This window comes from Mytilus californianus, unplaced genomic scaffold (assembly GCF_021869535.1).
Source record: "Mytilus californianus isolate M0D057914Y unplaced genomic scaffold, xbMytCali1.0.p SCAF_2, whole genome shotgun sequence".
Classification (NCBI taxonomy): Eukaryota; Metazoa; Mollusca; class Bivalvia; order Mytilida; family Mytilidae; genus Mytilus; species Mytilus californianus.
The window spans coordinates 107,490,674-107,511,621 of NW_026262668.1; the positions used below are offsets into that span (position 1 = coordinate 107,490,674).

At 32.0% G+C, this 20,948-nt stretch overlaps 1 long non-coding RNA gene across 3 annotated transcripts; it reads left to right on the forward strand.

The window, feature by feature from the left end:
• Positions 1-5,463: 5,463 nt before the first annotated feature.
• On the forward strand, positions 5,464-18,973 carry LOC127730683 (uncharacterized). Of its 3 annotated transcripts, XR_007995219.1 has the most exons (8): positions 5,464-7,954; positions 9,300-9,401; positions 9,786-9,820; positions 10,724-10,820; positions 12,450-12,484; positions 16,947-17,019; positions 17,544-17,661; positions 18,801-18,973. It is a non-coding gene; the product is annotated as an uncharacterized LOC127730683 (long non-coding RNA). The 3 variants fall into 3 exon arrangements; XR_007995218.1 differs by lacking the exon at positions 9,786-9,820; XR_007995217.1 differs by lacking the exons at positions 9,786-9,820; positions 16,947-17,019.
• Positions 18,974-20,948: the final 1,975 nt, after the last annotated feature.

Consider the following 20,948-nt stretch of genomic DNA (forward strand, 5'->3'; position numbering starts at 1 on the left):
GGTATGTCCCAACTTAACATTCCCCGATTGGTTGAATTGCTGCTCGATGTAAAGCAACGGAAGCCTTGATGCAATGAAGAAAAGGGGTTGACAGGATAAACGTAATCGTTATGAATTTTAACTTCATGGTTCTTATGCAAGCAAATTTAATAAACAATGATTTTATACAGTTGTGTTATTGTTTTCACCTTACATAGGGCTTTATTTCTGATCTTATTTCTGTGTACACAATTCTGAATCTACATATTTCACCTATATCAATATTAGGTAATCCGTTTGGACGATTCCATATACTATTATGTTTTAGGGTTTTATAGCTTTAGTGTCGAGTTGGTGTATAGTATTGAGGGCTATCTGCGAGAAATAAATCCTTTTTTCTGATAGATTAACTAAATTCAAAACCAATATAAAAATAGTTAACACATATATTTTATTTAACTGAGTAAATTGATCGGAATGTGAATGATACATAAACCTAAAATTCGTTTTGGTCTATCCCAGTGATGACATTTGCGCGGGAATTTAGTCCATTGACATCGTAATATAATTTACTTTGGATTGTAATTATCTTAAGATGTAATGTTACAGGATTTAATGTGAAATTATTTGTCTCTTCTTTTATAGTACACGAGTTTGACGTCAGGTTTGTACACATGAAGTCTCTAGTCTAAAAAAGCCAGTGACAGAACGATAAACAGATAAGCAACTGTCTAGGGCCAAGTAAGGGAGGTGAAAAAGCCAGTATTACGCAGAACGATAAACAGTTACATAGACGGATCCAGGGGGTGGGGAAAATTTTGTTGATTTTATAGGGAAGCAGGGGCGGATCCAGCCATTTTATAAAAGGGGGGTTCCCAACTCGGGACAAAGGGTGGGGGGGGGGTTCCAACTATGTGTCCCCATTCAAATGCATTGATCGTCCAAAAAAAGGGGGGATTCCAACCCTCGGAACCGTCCCCCCGGATTCGCCACTGGGGAAGCATGACGGGAGTGGGCAACCCTTAGGTCAGTCAGCGGCCACCCCCCTTTTATGAAAAGTTGTGGATCCGCCACTGAGATTTATATAAGCAGGTTTTCTTTGTGTAGATACCTTACAATATCACCAACTGTGACTGAGTACACAATTTGATTCATTTTAGCTCATTAGCTGGGCTCACTCGCTAAAAAGGTTCATTGCGGGCCTGCTCACTGGCTAACATTTTACGATATTCATGACTCGTGTAGAAAAGCCGATAATCTATACATGTGTGTGAGGAGTAGTTATCAAGCTTGCTTTCGTAAGTAAAAACTGTCTTAGGCCAAGTTAGGGAGGTGAAAAAGCCAGTAATAGAACGATAAACAGATGATCAGGTTTTCTTCATATAGATCCCTTAAAATATCCCCCACTGAGGACACAATTTGATTCATTTTAGCTCATTAGCTGCGCTCACTCGCCTTAATAGGTTCATTGCGGCTTACCGGCAAATATGTGCAGAAAAGCTGATAACCTATACATACATGTACATGTATATAGTCAGATCATATGTTTTCGATCGTCATATGAATTTGTACTATGCATGCCTTTTCAATGGAAATTGTGACGACAGTATGCATTCTTAATAGCACGAAAAACGATGAGAAGAGGATACATATGTCAACCAAAATTTTTCAGCAACGTCAAAATATGTGAGGACACCCTATCAAGATCTATTAAGCTTGCGTTCATGTTACGTTAAAACTGTTTTAGGAAGGTGAAAAATACCAACAATATAACAATAAATAGATAATCGATATTGTAAGTGTTGAAAAGCCAATGGTCTACATATATACTTAAATATGTCAACCATAAAATAAAACTGATTTAATTTACACCACAACTGTTGAAAAAACCTTTATGTTTATATAACTTATCTCATTCTAGTCCATTCAACTGACAGAATCGGTGTACATTTCATGAACTCTTTAATAACAATAATCATCATGGACTATTCTTTATGGCAATATCTGTTAGCCATTTAGGGGTCTTTTGCATTCAAAGTTTAGTTTTAGTGGGTTTATTTTGCGAAAAAGAACTCAATTTCCAGATCAAAGTTAACATTTTCTATATATTTTGTTGTGTCAAAATGACCTAATGAATATAAAGGACAGTACCCATATAGACCCAAAAATGGTATATCACATTCTACACATGACATTTTAGCAGGAAAGACTGCCATTGGAGTATATAACTTTTAACCTGTGTATGTATAATTAAAATATGATAATAAAATTCATATCTTTTTCAGGACTTCTGATCGAACCATGTACATGTAGTATGGCATGTTTGTGAGATATGGTTTTGGTGGATAGGATGTTCATGAAGGACCTGTAGTACAAAGTATATCACTGGATTGAGCTCTTTGTCTAAGTGTATTATTAAAGTGCTTTGCTTTGAGCTCAGTTCATTGTTATGCAATTCATTCTTTGTGAAATAAAGATTTGACAGACAACTCTCATGCACAAGGATTTGTCAGGGTAGTATCCATTCTATGTACAATGTAAGTAATAAGGAGATAAAAGCATTTTATTATGATTTGAACCAAACATTTTTTGTCCTTTAACCAAATTTTAAAAAAAGAACAAATTTACCCGACAATGCTACACTCGCTACTAGCAATATGATGCTAGGTTGTTTTAATACATCTGTACTGCCTACTGATGACTCGGTCCTGAGTGTAAATGGTCATTCAGTATGTTAAAAAAAAATTAAAAAATTTATAAGGCCTATCTGGCCTAATTGATTTCTAAAACTATATTTCATTGTACATGTTCAACATTTTTCATTCATTTGTTTATTTCTTAATTTGTGTGAATTAACATTGTTACAGTAAATGTTAATAACTACACTTTCATACCACAACAAATACTGTATTGGTATCACTTATATTTGTATCCATATAACAAAAAAAATTGAAAAGAGAATAATTTTGCAATACCTTTTTCATATTGAATACTATAACTTTTTTGATATTTAGACATATTAAGTAGATTTTCATAATACCCACTTGACATGCTTGAAATTCTATCAGATTACTTTTGGAGCAGTTATGAGTCTTTGAAGCATGCTCACAAAGGTTTTTTTGTTGATATTGTTTTCATATTGGTCAAAACTTTTTTTTGCTTCGGCCAGCTTTGGAGGAGATGTTATCAAAGAATTGATAAAAAACAACACAGAAGTTTACTTTCTAGCTCATCTAGCCCCAAGCATCATGTCAGGCATTTTCATTACTAAAAACCAATAAATGTCTTCTAATCTGAGAAACAATTTCGACATTTTAACAAAATATTTTACTAATGATACTGACAATCCACCACAAAGTAATATAAATAGAACCATACAAATAGTGAGCAAATACATATAAAAAAGATGTGGTATGATATTGCCAATGAGACAATTCTCCACAACAGACCAAAATGACACAGAAATTAACAACTACGGGTCACCGTACAGCCTTCAACAATGAGCAAAGCCCATAACGCATAGTCATTTATGTTATTTATGTACACAAAATAAACGAAAAACAAATATTATGTAACACATAGACAAACGACAACCACTGAATTGCAGCCTGCAAAATCAAAGATGTGGAAAATATTCTATTATAATCATTTGGTCATTAATGCAATTAGTGTCTCTTTCATGCCCTCTTGAACATAAAATCTAAATATTAAATAAACAACACTCCTCATGCTCAGGTTGGTTGTCATCGTACAACATAGTTAATAACACCATATAGGAAAAACATAGAACTCCTTTTGTCATATAAAACACTGTCAAACATCCAAACATACTATCCACATTCATCTGTGTCCACACTTGTAGTTATAACAAAATATGTTCAATTCGGGGACATCAAAAATCATGACAAGGGTTGTTTTGATTCAAAGAAAATGGCGTGAAGAATGGCACCAACATGATGACATAAGGAAAAAATTCCAAATCAGTCACACAATATACGAGAAGAGGTAAAAGAAGGGCTTTGCTGTCTGATCCTTTTCGTGTTAAAACTGATAAGCCGTGACTTAGAAATATCGTCACCACTCAGGTAGTAACGTCAACAAGTCGGGCACAGACAGCATTGAAAGAAGAAACAAAACAGAAATATCCACATGACATTCAGATTGGTCATAGTAATCAGCTGGTATGATATTGAGGGTATAATGAAATCATTTTTAGAAAATATTAAACGAGTCGACACAACGCAGTTTTCCCGATGTACTCGGTTTTACCAGAGACGATATACACTCTGGTTTTACATACAGTGCTGTTTGCAACGCCGTATCCTTCAATTTCATTAAAAACATAAACTTGAACGGTGTATAAAATGCTTGCAAAAGTGAGAAAACAACATAAACGCCAACGCGTATAGAGATTTTATTTAAAAAACTGATTGATTAAACGATTACTCCGGAAGAATTCCGATTTTGATTCCGTTTTATATTTTATTTTAGCTCTCTACGTGTGAGGTAGAAAAGGTAAACAAATACAAAGTTTCTTTTTTTCTCTCTTTCGAAATACGCTATATAAAAAAAACAGGCAGCTAATTAGTTCCTATTGCAAGATTGTCATATTTACATAAAAGTGTAAGCAAATTCAGTTCTAGAATTAACAAATAAAATTTGTAAGGTGTAGAAAAAAAACCTTTACCGGGATTGCGGCTTGCCAAACTGAAAACACCATCATACTGAAGTGAAGGTGTGCCTAGGCTATATTGGCAGAAAATATAAAGATACAGATACATGGACCTGCTAACGCACAAATTCATTAGAGAAGACGTTTAAGAACTAACATGACGGTACCCAAATTGCACCTATTTTGACAGTTTTTTTCACCTACGTTTTTTTATGATGCAGACAAAAGGGATCTCCTGTAGTTGGTGATCGCAATACTGGTATACCAGTTTTGTCCACAATACTGGTATAAAAATTTTGTACCAGTATTGTAACTTTTTTTTAAAAAACAGCAATACTGGTACATTACTGATATACCAGTATTGTAGTTGTATTGTTCACTATACTTTAAGGTGTATAATGAAAAATGAATTTTAAGCAAAATTAGATATTGAAGATCAAAGAGATTAAATGAACTCAAAAAGATTATAGAGGATAATTGTGAAATCAATAAACGTATTTACACTTTTGGTATTAAGCTTTATTTTGCCTCCGAATGACCTTAGATCTACTCCGAATCACCTTTTGACGTCAGGCAACAATCACTTTTCAATTGTGACGTCAAATGTTTTGAATTATGATGTCAAAGTTTACTGGAACCTGTGTGATTTTACATAATGGCGGTCTATAAACAACCAGTTAAAAATAATTACTATAATTGTACAAATAAACAAAAGATTATTGTAATGAAATCATCTTATTCAAGCAATTGTTAATTATATAAATAGTTGCTAATAATTTTATCATACTTCTATAATTTATTTAATTCAATTTAGATAAAATAAAATAAAAGCTTTATTATCTGAGTTATTATTTAATAAATTCAAGCAAATTATTACACTATAACACTGTAAATTCAGCATTTACATGTATGCCATGTATATTTTTTACAGATATTTTAATACATGTATACTAAGATTCTAAGCATTTGTTTGTGTTTATTTTCTTATCAATCTTTCACAATAAACATGATAAAAGATATCAATATCCATTAAACATAAAAAGTTGCTTAATAGGGGAACCTGATTATAATCAAATTAACTACTTTTACTAGTTTGTCTACATGAATGTTAAGGGTAGTTAAAGCAGTTGATTCAGAACCATGGGCAATACAATTTGTAGCAGATTTATCTACTGGTACAAATACTCAAATACTAATACTAGACAAGCACTCCTACAGTAAGAGAGCCATACAGGTGCTATCTAAACAAGCTTGTAATCTAGTAAGCGTAAGAGAAAGTCCACAGACTGAATACATAAATATCAAAAATAGGAAGTGGGGATTGCAGAAATGCCATCTGAAGAAGAAATAGACAATACCAATGCTGATGATACAGAAGCTATAACAGCATTAATGTCAATATAAAATTCACTAAAATATACTATTGAGACTTGGAAAGAGAGAACTGGAAGAAAAGATAGAAGTAAGTAAAGAGTTTGTTAAAATGCTGAGACAGTATGGTTCCCTTAAGAAAAAAACATCAGAAGTTTTAAAACTTTCTTTGATTACAATCACAGTGTACCATAAATGGCATAATCAGTTAAACATACAATCATTCCATATAAAATTGTCATGTCATATGTTAATATCATTATGCATATATATGTGACACCTTTAATAAAAGATTACTTACCTATATGTATTGTTTATTTTAAAAAAAACACAATACTGGTACAATACTGGAATACAATACTGGTACAAAATTTTTATACCAGTATTGTGCACAATACTAGTATACCAGTATTGCGATCACCAACTACAGGAGATCCGACAAAAGTTTCCAATCTGTGTTTATTTTGTAGATGTATACTTGTTTATTATAGTTACACCAATTTAATTTTGTATCCATATTGAATCATAGAAAAATGAGTATGAACCGACCTCCAAACGATCCAGGATTCCATTTATATGAGGAGTACCCAACTTGCATCGGCCAGCTGGCCATGCTTAAATTCACATCCTTAAGAATTGAATAACAGCTAGATGTTTTGTTCCATTTCTTCAAATATTTAGAACAATTTGACATTAGTCCATGCTTGCTATCCATTTAATAAGAAATGATGACTTTTTGAGAACATCGCATGACGACGATTCCGTAGATTTACTTTTTCCAGTGAAAGCTTCATCTGTTGATATTTACTGTGAACGTTTTGTGTATATTTAAATATATTCAGCTATGTTAAAAGACATGTGTAATGTCAAATCATAAAAATACTAAGTGTTTATTCTTAAAGAAAACTTGTAAGATTTCCACAGCTGTTTTTGTTGATATGTGCAATTTGTGTACTTGGTGCAATTTGGGTACTGTCACGTTATATCTCTTCTCTACAGAGCTAAGTATTTAGTGACAATCTATTTTTGTATTGGATAATGTATCTGGTCTAAAAAAAAAATAGTTTGCCACAAGTATTTAGTGACAATCTATTCCTGTATTAGATGATGTTTCTGGTGTGATTTTTTTTATTATTTTACCACTGAATGAATCAACAATCAAACTATATAAGTAGATTGAAGTTAAAAAAAATATCTGGAAAATTTACTAAATCCCAAGACAGAATGAATAATATAATTATAACTTTTTTGTTATGCCCCACTGCTAGTCAAAGGGGCATTAACTTTTACTGTTGTCATGATGTCCATCCATACATATGTCTGTCTGTACAGAAATTGGTTTCCATTTTCTTACTTTATTTGCACACAATTATTTTTTTCACAGAACACAGATTAATTTATTAGAATTTGAGTGGCATCACTTTGACCGTTCGTGAGTTATGCCCCTTTATTAACGCAAAAATTGCTGAATCTTTCTTTTCTAGTCTCTAACTTTAGTTTGTCCCAACAAATGTTATAAAACTTATACACTACTTATTACCACAAAACACAGATCAAGTTTGAATTTGACTCCCGTCACTGTAACCGTTCTTGAGTTACATGTATTTATGCTCCTTTATTATTAAATAGAAAAAATTGCCAAATCTGTTGTGGATCCGACAAACTTTTGTATACAGATTTTATTTATTTAGATATGATTTACAAACTTCAGAAAAGGTTGAGAAGCATTTTAATTCTAGGGAATTCCAACCTGAAGCAAGTTATACCAATGGAATTGATGGAAGCCCCCAATAGAACACTGTGCATAACTGGGGTTGCAACTTCACCATCTGATACAGCATCTAGTTCATCAAAGATAACCTATGCTGAAGTGGTGAGACTTCCTCTGCATGCAACAGGTCAGACCAAACTAAAACCACGTTTGATAATAAGGTATGAAAATAATGTCTAATATTGTAAGAATGAATGGAACATATGCCAAAGGAATGTCTGTCACTTTTTGTTTTTATACACCCTACAAACAAAGTTTTGGGAGATACATAAACAAAAATATTATGTTTCTCCTATTAAGAATTATATATATATAAACAGTCACATATATATAAACGGTCGTGTCGTCTGATTTTTTAAACAGAATTTTCAGATTTACTTTACATTTAATAAACAAAGCATACATGTAGCTGTACCCGAACTTAGTTATACACTGCATGAGAAAGGGTCCCGGTATTTTGATAGCAGGATTTGAAAAAGTTATGCGATACTTATTTATAATAGTCTATATGTTGGAAAGTCATGCACGCTTAAAATTCTTTCATGAGAGTGACACATTGTTCATTTTCTAAAATAAAACAGGATATACTGTAGATACAAGACAAAATGTATACTGTACTGAACAAATCAAGCGTAAGAAAATAAATCATGTAGACAAATGAAATATACTTGGAATTTGCCCTAACAAATATTGCCTCTACAGCTGCCCCAAAGAGCCCACTCTTAACGAAATTTGCAGAAAGGGTCTTTTACATATATGTACTATAGTTGAGTTACTATCTCCCTTTACGTTTAATATGACGGTGCTGGCTATGAAATTTAATAATAATTAAACTACAAGCCATCCGCTGTACTGTGGATTCACTTATTTTCGTGGGTACCAATTTTCGTGGATCGCGGAAAACTTGCCTTTTCGTGGATATTTGATTTTGTGGTTTTTGCAAAAGTCTTCATAAACCCTTATTGAAAATATGTAATTCGTAAAACATTGAATTTCGTTGTTTACATGTACCCACGAAATCCACGGAAATTGGTATCCAATGAATAATACTCAATCCACAGTATTTCAAAGGGCTATCTGTTTCTTCAGAAAATAACCATACTTTGTGTAGAGATTACATTTTTGTAACATGTGACTGAACAACATAAAGAATGAACAATACTGTTATACAATTCTATAAGGAATCATCATTCAAAAATGTTAAAGAGGTACACCAAAAAATTAAAAAAGTTTTCCCCGTTTTCAAGCAACTCGACTTTTAACTTAATTGCAATAAAGATTTATAATAAATATAAAAATAGTAGTGCTGGATGGGGGATTTCCTTGTGTGAGTTGACTCAAAGTGTTAGTTTATTCAGGTTACACACATTTTATATTTGTAAATGCAGTTTTTATGTGAAGTGTACATATCACAAAAATAAAAGCTAATATTTTAAAAAATATCATATTTTTTGTTATCATGGTTATTGGTTAATAAAGTTATTTTTTTTTTAATTTTGATTACAGTGTATGGAAATGAAGAAATCAATTGGAGTCCCTACATTTAAAAGGAGGAGTGTGTCTTCAGTTGAGATTGGTAGAAAAAAAGAAAAAAACAGTTAGGACTCAGTTAGCATATTATTTTGAATAGTATAACTACAAATGGCCATTTATAATAATATATATATATATATATATATATAGTCATTAATAATATTATACCATAAATGATGGCCCGGAGAACATAGCAAAACATCAGATAGTATTTTGTACATTTAGTGTTGTTTTTTTTTATTTGGCTGATAAATCCAACATTGACATGAATGAAATCAAAATTTTCTTTTCGTTTTAAACCAGCTGCATGCATGATAAATGTTATATACATTTTCCAAAATAAAATGTTTATAAAATCTATGATGGAAAATAAATGCTGTATTTTTTATTCATAAATATCAAATGTTAAATAATTAATCCCAAAAAACTAAAACTTAAAATTCTTAATTCTTAATTTAGTCTCACAGATGAAGAAGTGGCACTTATGAAACAGGGTTGGTCATTGTTGCATTACTCTTTATTTGTTTATCTTTTGTTTTGCTCCACTATGCATTATTTTATTTGTTAACAATTTTACAAAGGGCCTCTCCAGAAAAAAATACAAAGCTGTTTGAGTTGGAACTACATATTTATTTTAAGATACCTACATAAGGATGATAATTATTTTGCCATTTAACCTTAAAATGTGTATTTCTGAACCCCTTTGTACTTTTTCCTGGTAAATCTCTTACAAGAATGCATGCTGTTATTGTTTTGAACGTCTAGAAATATGGCCCTATTACACATGATACATCTTCTTTCCAGAGGAATTAAATGATATTTAGATAAGATAGATATGCAAGTTACATGTAAAAAGTAAAGTAACAAAAATACCGAACTCCCAGGAAAATTCAAAATGTAAAGTCCGTTATCAAATGGCAAAATCAAAAGCTCAAATACATGAAGCGAATCAGAAAACAACTGTTATATTCCTGACTTGGTACAGGCGTTTTTTATGAAGGAAATGATGGATTTAACCTGGTTTTATAGCTTTTTTAGTAAAACCGTATTTAAAGATTAATAAGATCGTTAGAAACAAGGCAATTGACCTAATCATCATGCACGAAAGTAACTGCACGGTATTATGCTTTGGTCACTATAATGCATGGAGAGATTATGAATTGTGTCTATTTGATACAGCACTGATACAAAAAAAAACTAAAAAGAGATAATGAATGGCCATTGATATAATTTTGAAGTGGACTCACTTTAATACACATGAGCTGAAAAAAATTAAAATCTACCAATAAAATTACTTAATGATTGTACAACTACTGAAATCCCTTTACTTTTAGTTTAAGACTGTTTAATTTTTTAGTTACTTTCATTTCATATTTAATATTGTGCATTTTTAATAGATACAGGGTAAAGACGAGTGATCTAGTGTTTGGGGTCACCGAGGATGTGGCTGTTGTCCTACCAAACAAAGCTTTACTGGAACATAGTTTTTATCAGGTATTGTTGTATATATGTAAGACTCCAGATCGATGCCCAGTCTCTAATCGACGTCCGTTCCTCAAATCAACGTCCAAATCTGACGTCACAATAAAATAACATTCCAAATCGACGGCCAATTTTATGTCGCTCTTAAATCGACGTCTTTTTTGTTGTTCTCAAATCCACGTCCATTTTCAATCAACGTCCGTTTTATTGACGTGTCGCAGTGAAATCTCATCCTTATCAATGGTGGGATGAACCTATAACTCAAAAAAGTTGTTGAAAAATATAACCAAATTATAATACTTTTCAACAATTTGCCGTACGTTTTTATTCTTTCTATTGTTTGAGTCTGTATAGATGTACTGCCCTCTAGATGTCTTTTGATTATCTTTGTCTTTGGGTTGTTGTCTCATTGTTGTACAATGTATATCCACATTTATTTGTTTATATGAACAAGAAAAGAAAACGACAACGTACGTCGTTTTTGTGATTCATAACATCACATTGGACGTCAATAAGAGGGTTAAAATACTGGACACTGATTTTAGAACGTGACGTCAAATTTGGACGTTGATTTGAGGAACGGACGTGGATTAGAGACCGGACTTCAATCTGAGTCTAACATATATTTAATGACTCACATAAAAAAGCAACTGCTTGAACCCATATCAATGCAGCCTTCGAAGAAAATGCCTGTGATGAAGAAAGAAGAAAATGTACACATTTTATTTATTTTAAACATTTCTGCCCAATTGATTATGCAAAGCATTACATATTAAAGTATGTTAATTTTTTAATTCATTCTTTGTATATATTTCCACTTTCACTGAAGCCATCGTAGTAGGAAACTTTTTTGTGTTCAGAGATATGGGATATATGTAATAGTTGATCATTTAATTAAATTCATAGTGATTATTGTTGCAAAGCACCTTTAATTGTCCTGTTTGTCCAGTGATGTGCTTAAAAGAAGACTTTTTGATAGATCATGTTATTTTGGCCATACTGAAAAAATAAAAAAAGGTTTGATTGATAATGTCATATATTACATGAAACTACTGCCTTCATTCAAACACTTGGCATCTTCCCAAAACAAAAATGAAAACATTTGATAGATTAGCGATTCAAAGAACTCAAGGACTCAAGGACGTTGAACAGAAAAACAACTCATAACCAATAACTATCACGTAAGAAAATGCTTGTAAATATGTAAAAAGCGTGTACATGACATTTGAAAAAAATAAAGCTTGTATTACACAATTGAATAGGTAACTATGGATACATGTACTTTTTATCATATAACCAATTGGAATGTTACACCATCATTTCCCAGTCAATCATATTCATGTAATTTTTTATTCACTCCTTGCAGTGTAATGCAAGAAATATCTCTTAATGTGAGAAATAGACAACATGCTATAAACATGAGAAAATAGATTTAATTTTCTAAGGCTTGACACATTTATAAAATAATCAACATAGAATAAAGAATGGAAACGGGTAATGTGTCAAAGAGACAACAACCCAACCAAAGAGTAGAAAACAGCCCAAGGCCACCAATGGGTCTTTAATGTGCACTATTATATGATTGTTATAAGCAAAAAATAAATAATAATTTATGTTCTTATGCCTTCATTTATTTTGTAGGCAGAATTCAGACAGACAGAGATTCGTCATTTCAGGTTAGTTATATACATTCAGAATACATCACACCATTTGACAATATGGTAAATTACTTAAAGGATGTTTTCTACTCAGTTTCAAAATATCAAGCTTTTCCTAACACTGGTAAATATTGATAGGAGAGTAATAAACTCACTCACTCACTCGCTGACAACTAAAAGAGCTAAAATACTTTTAAGGACTCTGTTGTTTGTGCTTGTTTTTGAGATATAAGCTTTTGAAAATTTGGGGGGGAAATTCTCTCTTGAATTTTGATATCTTTATAATTGACAAATCTTACTTCACAAACACTATTACAAAATGCTAGGATGCTAAAATTACAAGAATTTGATAAGATTTTTACAATTGGCTTCTCTCCGGCATAATAAAGATTTATGAAAAGAAAAATGAGTGTAAGTGGCAAAAATAATTTTTGGTCTTCAAATGGACAGAACTAGAGGAATTCCAAAATCTGACAATAATTTAAAAACCTGACTAGCAAACATCTTTAATTAATATGGATTTAATTCTGCTGTATGGTATTATTTATATTTGAACTTATGGAAGATTTATATACACTAAAATACAGGTGTTCAAATTGGTGTTGGTCTGAGGTCCATGACCTTCCACTTACTGGTTTGGACCTTCCCACCGGTAGTTAGTTACACCCTATGTACTTTCATATATTTGCAGTTCAAATGAATTACAAAAACATATTGAGCAAAAATATGAAAATTTAGTATTAAAATGATCTTAATATATGCAACTATACTGAAAGGGAACTTATGTGGTTACTTACATTCTTTACCCTCGTGACGGGTCTTCGTACAAGATACCAGGAAACTGGAGAATATAATATTAGAACATAACTAGTAAACAGAATGAGTCTGTTTAGTTTTTTATGAATTGAATTATCAAAAAAAATTGGCTCTTCAAAAAATAATGGAGGACCTTTAAGTATTATTAGTCGAAGGTCAGGTTGGACCTTCCTTTGCCTAAAGTGAATTTGATACCGTGGATTAAAAGGACATACAGGTATCAACAAGCATTTGATTCTTTTTTTATGCCCGCTGTAGCGGAGGGGTAATTAAGTTTTACCCTTGTCTGTCGGTATTTCCCAAAGTTAATTGGCTTCTGTTCTCTAACTTTAGTTTGCCTCAACCAAATGGTTCACTTTTACCGTTCTTCAGTTATGTCCCTTTATAACTTTATATGATGTGCAAGCGGGGGCATCATCTGTGTCCTATGGACACATTCCCCATTTATTTTTAAATACATATATGTAGTGTGAGTGGTCAATTTCAATATAATTTACTTTTTTAACTGGATTTTCGAAGGAAATATCAGTTATTAAAATGGTGATGTATGGCGGGCAGCTGGGCGGATCTACGCGCGGCTGCCAAACAGTGTCAGCACAATAACATGAAAACGCTTTAACAAATTTTTTTCAAATTTAAATATGTTGTTTCCTGGGACTTAATGAAGGTCTAGTTCAATTTTCAAGATATTAGTTTATCTCCTTTGTGAGTTATCGCCATTTTTTAATCATCCAAAAGTGGAATTTTTAAATATTTTACTCTTGTTATCTTTTTTATGACTAAGCATAATGTCTTATCTCACAATAAAAATTGGAGTGACAGATTTATTTGAAAATTATCTATTTCCTAAGTGGTTATGATTATAAGCTATATTATTAGACATTTTGAAGTTAATTACATTATTAATTATTAATTAGATCTGGGTTATATCTTAGCATATAATATCATTGGAGTGACAGATTTATTTGAAAATTTTCTGTTTCCTGATAAGATCTGTAGGACTGTATATATAAAGTTTGAAATTTACTAGTTAAGGACAGTATAAATGAAATTTGAAATTTACTGTTCATTATTAGACATTTTGTAGATATTTAAGTCTCCCTAAACCATATATATTCTTACCCCCACCCCCTTTCAATTTGAGAATGTGCATTTATCTTGTAAACGGTTGAGATCCCCACCCCTAAACCATATATATTCTTGTATGGGACAATAAAACAAATCAAATGAAATATTTAGAGAGTCCCCGGGTTCACCCCCACCCCCCTACTTTTTGAAAACTTGTAAACAGTCAAGATCCCAACCCTGAAACCATATATATTCTTGTATGTGACAACAAAACAAATCAAATGAAATAAAAGTGGAGTCCCCTGGGGTCACCCCCACCCCCTCCTGTTTGAGAACTTGTAATCGGTCGAGATCCTCACCCCTAAACCATATATATTCTTGTACGGGACAATAACACAAATCAAATGAAATATAGGGGAAGTCCATTGGGGTCACCCCCTACCCCTTCTTTTTGAAAACTTGTAAACAGTCAAAATCCCCACCCCGAAACCATATATATTGTTGTATGGGACAATAAAACAAATCTAATGAAATAAAAGGTGAGTCCCCTGGGGTCACCCCCACCCCATCCTGTTTAAGAACTTGTAAATCGTCGAGATCCCCACCCCCAAAACCATATATATTCTTGAATGGGACAATAAAACAAATCAAATGATATATAGGGGAAGTCCATGGGGGTCACCCCCATTCCCCTTCTTTTTGATAACTTGTAAACAGTCGAGATCCCCACCCCTAAACCATATATATTCTTGAATGGGACAATAAAACAAAATCAAATGAAATTGAGGGGGAGTCCACTGGGGTCACCCCCACCCCCCTTTTTTTTGAAAACTTGTAAATGGTCAAAATCTCCACCCCAAAACCATATATATTCTTGTATGGGACAATCAAACAAATCAAATGAAATACAAGGCGAGTCCCCTGGGGTCACCCCCACCCCCTCCTGTTTAAGAACTTGTAAACAGTCGAAATCCCCACCCCTAAACCATATATATTCTTGTATGGGACAATAACACAAATCAAATGAAATATAGGGGAAGTCCATTGGGGTCACCCCCACCCCTTTTCTTTTTGAAAACTTGTAAACAATCAAGATGCACACCCTGAAACTAAATATATTCTTGTATGGGACAATAAAACAAATCAAATAAAATATAAAAGGCGAGTTCCCTGTGGTAACCCCCACCCCCTCCTGTTTGAGAACTTGTAAACGGTCGAGATCCCCACCCATAAACCATATATATTCTTGTAAGCAATAAAACAAATCAAATGAAATATAGGGGAAGTCCATGGGGATCACCCCCACCCCTCTTCTTTTTGATAACTTGTAAACGGTCTTGATCCCCACCCCTAAACCATATATATTCTTGAATGGGACAATAAAACAAATCAAATGAAATTGAGGGGGAGTCCCCTGGGGTCACCCCCTACCCCTTTTTTTTTAAAAACTTGTAAATGGTCAAAATCTCCACCCCGAACCATATATATTCTTGTATGGGACAATCAAACCAATCAAATGAAATACAAGGTGAGTCCCCTGGGGTCACCCCCACCGCCTCCTGTTTAAGAACTTGTAAACAGTCAAGATTCCTACCCCTAAACCATATATATTCTTGAACAGGACAAAAAAAAAATCATATAAAAATAAAGGAAGAGTCCCCTTTTGAGAACTTGTAAACGGTCGAGATCTCCACCCCTAAACCATATAAATTCCTGTTCGTAATTTCAAGAAGATTTTAATGACATACAGGGTCAATCCATAGGCGTCACTAATGCATATCATAAACCAATTTGTACTGGACATTGCCCAATGTCAAGCGACAATGGGAATGACGAATTATTGGAGCTTTGTTTGGGAGACTTCGTAACAGCATTCTGTTACAATTATTTCTTGTTACTGATAAGTTTTATAGATTTTGAAATGACATTGTATTAATGATAAATAAAATTTTGGATTTTTTTCTTCTTTTCTTTGGTAAATTGTTTGTAGAATTTTGTGGCAATTTTGTTTGTTATTCTGTAAAAACTAATTTTCTGAATGCTATATATATTTTTTTTTTTTATGAAGTAAACTCCTTTAAAAACTAAGCTTATATTGTCTAATAATAAACATATATTTAGATTTAATATCAAATCAGGGTCCAAAATTAAACTTTGTTTTATTCAACAAAAAAAAATTTTTAATGGGGTTCTTTGAAATGCTGAATCTAACCATGTATTGAGAGATTTTCGATTGTGGGCTCCTTTATCAAATTGGTCCACATTGAGATCCAAAGGGTCTTAAATTAAACTTTGTCTGATTTCATCAAAAATTGAATGCTTGGGGTTTTTTGATATGCTGATTCTAATATGTACTTAGATTTTTGATATTGGACCATAATAGGTATTTAAATGTCCAATTTCAAGTATTTCAGTTCTTAACCACATTCATTTTGTGTCACAAACCTATGCTGTGTCAAATATTCAATCACAATCCAAATTCAGAGCTGTTTTAAGCTTAAATGTAGTGTCCATACTTGCTCAACTGTTTAGGGTTCAACCTCTGCAGGAAAATCCGGTTTGCTGTCACTCTGACAGCCTCTTGTCTTTTTATTAGATACCAAATAAAGAAAATGCTGTTGAGGAACAGGGGAGTTTCTGTGATGAGAATGATACACAAAGAGCATTTGGTAGTGTATAATAGATGATATTTTTTTTAATTGGATACAGTAAATAACAATATTTTTGTATACATTATTGTCACCATTTTCAATCTGACAACAGACTTGAATTTTAAATTAAGTTTAAAGAGGTATGACATGTATTTACATTTGCACAAACAAATATGTTGATAGGTTTGATTTCTTTCAAGAAAAATGCTTTTTCTGCACATACTGCCTCTTTAAAAGTCTTACTTTTGAATAGAATTTATGTATAAATATATAAAAAAATCTTAAACATGGTGATTTGTGTTTGTAAAAAGTTCTTTTTATATTATATAAATTATTGCAGTTAATCATTCACTATTAATGTACTTTTAACATGTTTAAGCAATCTTTAGTTGTTGAAATTGTGTTTTTTCAAGATTTTTACCGTTAATCATTTTAATTTTATGAATCAAGTTAAAGAGTGTGTATATAATGCAACTGAAAACTCTTTATCTCTGTTCTGTATCTAATAATATAAATATATATCTATGTGTATATTGTTTCAGAGTGTGATGAAGTTGAGAGTAGTATTTTAACCAAAAGAACATCTGCCTTAACAACAGTGAAGGTTTTAGCGAGCAGGTGCTATTTGGTGATGTTGAAAGAAATCCAGGACCTACAATGGTATCAATCACCCCAAAAAAATGTTATGTTTGAGACTGAAATTTATTTAGGATTATTTGATCTGAAAAAAGTACTTTTAATTTGAGACATATAAACTTAACTCATTCATGTCATTGGCACTCATACCACAACTTCTTATATCTATTAACAACTTCATTAAAACCCATTTAATAATTCAGGCGTATTGGATAATGTTTCAATTCATCTTTACCGTAATTTTCATGGAAATTTTATGTTTTATTGACCAATGGAAATCTGGTTAGTATTCTGGTGAAGTAAGGCAGACTGGACATGCTGCTACAAACAGTTTCCATGGGATTAATTTAACATTTGATCAATTCAGAAATGGAATTATTTAAAGACCTGAACAAAAAATCAACTTTTACTGTCTTCTCAAATTATTTTTTTAAAATTTTTTTTTTTCCTTTAATTTCAAAATAAGAAGAGACCTTACTGGTACAGTTTTAATTTTCCAGATCCAAAATCAAAAAAAAAATGAAATAATTCTGATATAATTGTTACACTGTACTGTATGCTAAATCTATTGAAGATTATTGTTTAAAAACTCCTGCCATGATATAATCTTGTACTTTATCCATCTTATTATACATCCCACAAAGTTTTTCAGGTGATTAAATAATAGGAATCACCCTGTCTGTCTATCCGCCCATAAAAACAAAACAAATTGTCCTATCAAATCAATGTAATTATCTGCCCTTGATTTTAATATTTTATTTTTTTTTTTATAAAAAATTTAAATACGCTTAATCACACTTAATTTTTTGATAGTTTAATCTACCTTTTAAGCTAAAGATGTTCCAGTCATATAATGAATTATACTTGGTAAAATATTTTTAAACCAAAAAAGGGTATTTTTTGTAACATGTCCAAACTGGAAGATCAGAAACAAGACACCATTCCAAATTGAGTTTAATATATCATAGGAAAAGCCAGTCATCTTGTGGAAATGTGATGACCGAACGTGCGAGGGCTGAACAGCCAGTCAAGGTCGTTAAACACTTCCAGTAGAAATGTGATCAAAACAGTTCAAACTTTTTTTTTTTTCATTTAGAATGAATGTTTATTTCAATAATTGAACCAGATTTTGTGAATTTTACATGGAAGCCATTTTATTTTAGGTTTATCAAGACTAATCTTAGTGCTTGCCATACAAGTGTCAAAGAGTGAAGGGCAAGAACAATTTTAAAGAACAGAGAAGACTTGTTTTATTGCACTTAGTTTTGAGTTTTTGTTTTATATTTTACCACTATGATAGAGTAATGTAACATTCAGGAAATGTATTGTTCTGATATATCTGTTTTATAATTTCTCCTTTTCATATGTCCGTTTATGGGACGTATTATGGTATATCGTTGACCGTCTGTCTGTCCGTCCGTCCGCCCGTCCATCGTCAACATGTCGGACATTAACTCAAAAACGCTTTAACCAATATGCATGAAACCGTTTCCGAGTTTTGTGGGTTTTATTCATTAAAAAAGGAGGGATTTTCCAGTTTTTGGACAATAACTCAAAAACAATTTCACCAATTTGCAAGAAACTTTGGTGAATTGTTTATTACTATCGACATGAGCTCCCTTTTGATTTTTATAAATTTTAGACTAGATGTTTTCGATTTATGGGGTTTTATTCATTACAAAAAGGGGGATTTTCAAGTTGTCGGACAATAACTCAAAAATGCTTTCAGCATTTTTTATGAAACTTTGGTAAATTGTTTATATCTATTGTTGTAAGCTCCCTTTTGATTTTTATAAATTTTTAGATTTTACGTTTCCGAGTTATAAGATTTTATTCATAAAAAAGGGGTGATTTTCAAGTTTTTGGACAATATCCTTAAAGTGCTTAGGGCAGTTTTCATTAAACTTTGATGACTGATTTATATCTATTAAGATAACCTCCCTTTATTTTTTTTTTATAAATTTCTGATATAACATTGATAAGTTATTGTTTGTTTATAGTCTGACAACAGATTTACTATTTAGTATTGAGCAACAGCACAGTGTATTGCACAACAGCAAGAAATCTTTAATTGAACATAAATTCAATTCATATAACCAATTTCAAGTTCTTTACTTCAATGATTCAGAAACCTATAATATGTCAAATATTTAATTACAATCCAAATTCAGACCTGTATCAAGATTGAATATTGTGTCCATTTTTGCCCCAACTGTTCAGGGTTGGACCTCTGCAGGCGTATCCAGCTGTGCTCAGCGAAGCAGTTTATTAGATGTGTTTTAGATGTTTTTTTATACCTTTTCCTACTTGAGTACCATTGACAACTATTTAAAGTTTTTAGTAAGGTTACTTTCTTCAATTTGTTTATTTCATAATATTAAGATGTCATTCTTGAATACCTTGTAGGTATAGACTGTGTTTTTTTCTTCTTGATATGTGTAGTATAAATCCCCCCCCCCCCCCCCCAATTATGTTTAGTTTTGAAAAAAATATATATACCATAAGGACTGTCCACTATGGATGCCTCTCTAAATAAAGATACGAGAATCTTGGCATACATTAAATACAAATTTCTAAAAAATAAATTAAGAAGACTCCATACAAAAAACTTTGGAAAGTGTCACACCAGTGATTCTTTTTGTATAATTCAGGTTAGTTCTAAATCTCATTTTTCATTGGGGATTTTCTTCATTGCATAGAGGATGCATTTATCATCTAGTTTAATATACCTCACAATGTGATTTTTAAATGTTGTAAATACAGAAAAACATACATAATGATTATGATATGCTAATACTTCATTATTGCAAATAATTTTACTTTAGATTATGATGAATATTTAAACTGGAATTAACTATTCACATGTTATGCTCATTATTGCTTTTCTCATCACTTGTCGTTAACTTTTACAAAAATCTTCTCCTCTGAAACTACAGGGCCAAAGTTAACCAAACTTGGCCACAATCATCATTGGGGTATCTAGTTTAAAAATTGTGTCCGATGACCCGGCCCGCCAACCAAGATGGCTGCCATGGCTAAAAATAGAACATAGGGGTAAAATGTAGATTTTGGCTTATATCTCTGAAACTAAAGCATTTAGAGCAAATCTGACATGGGATAAAAATGTTCATAAGGTCAAGATCTATCTGCCCTGAAATTTTCAGACAAATCAGACAACCCGTTGTTGGGTTGCTGCCCCTGAGTTGGTAATTTTAAGAAAATTTTGCAGTTTTTGGTGATTATCTTCAATATTATTATAGATAGAGATAAACTGTAAACAGCAATAATGGTCAGCAAAGTAAGATCCACAA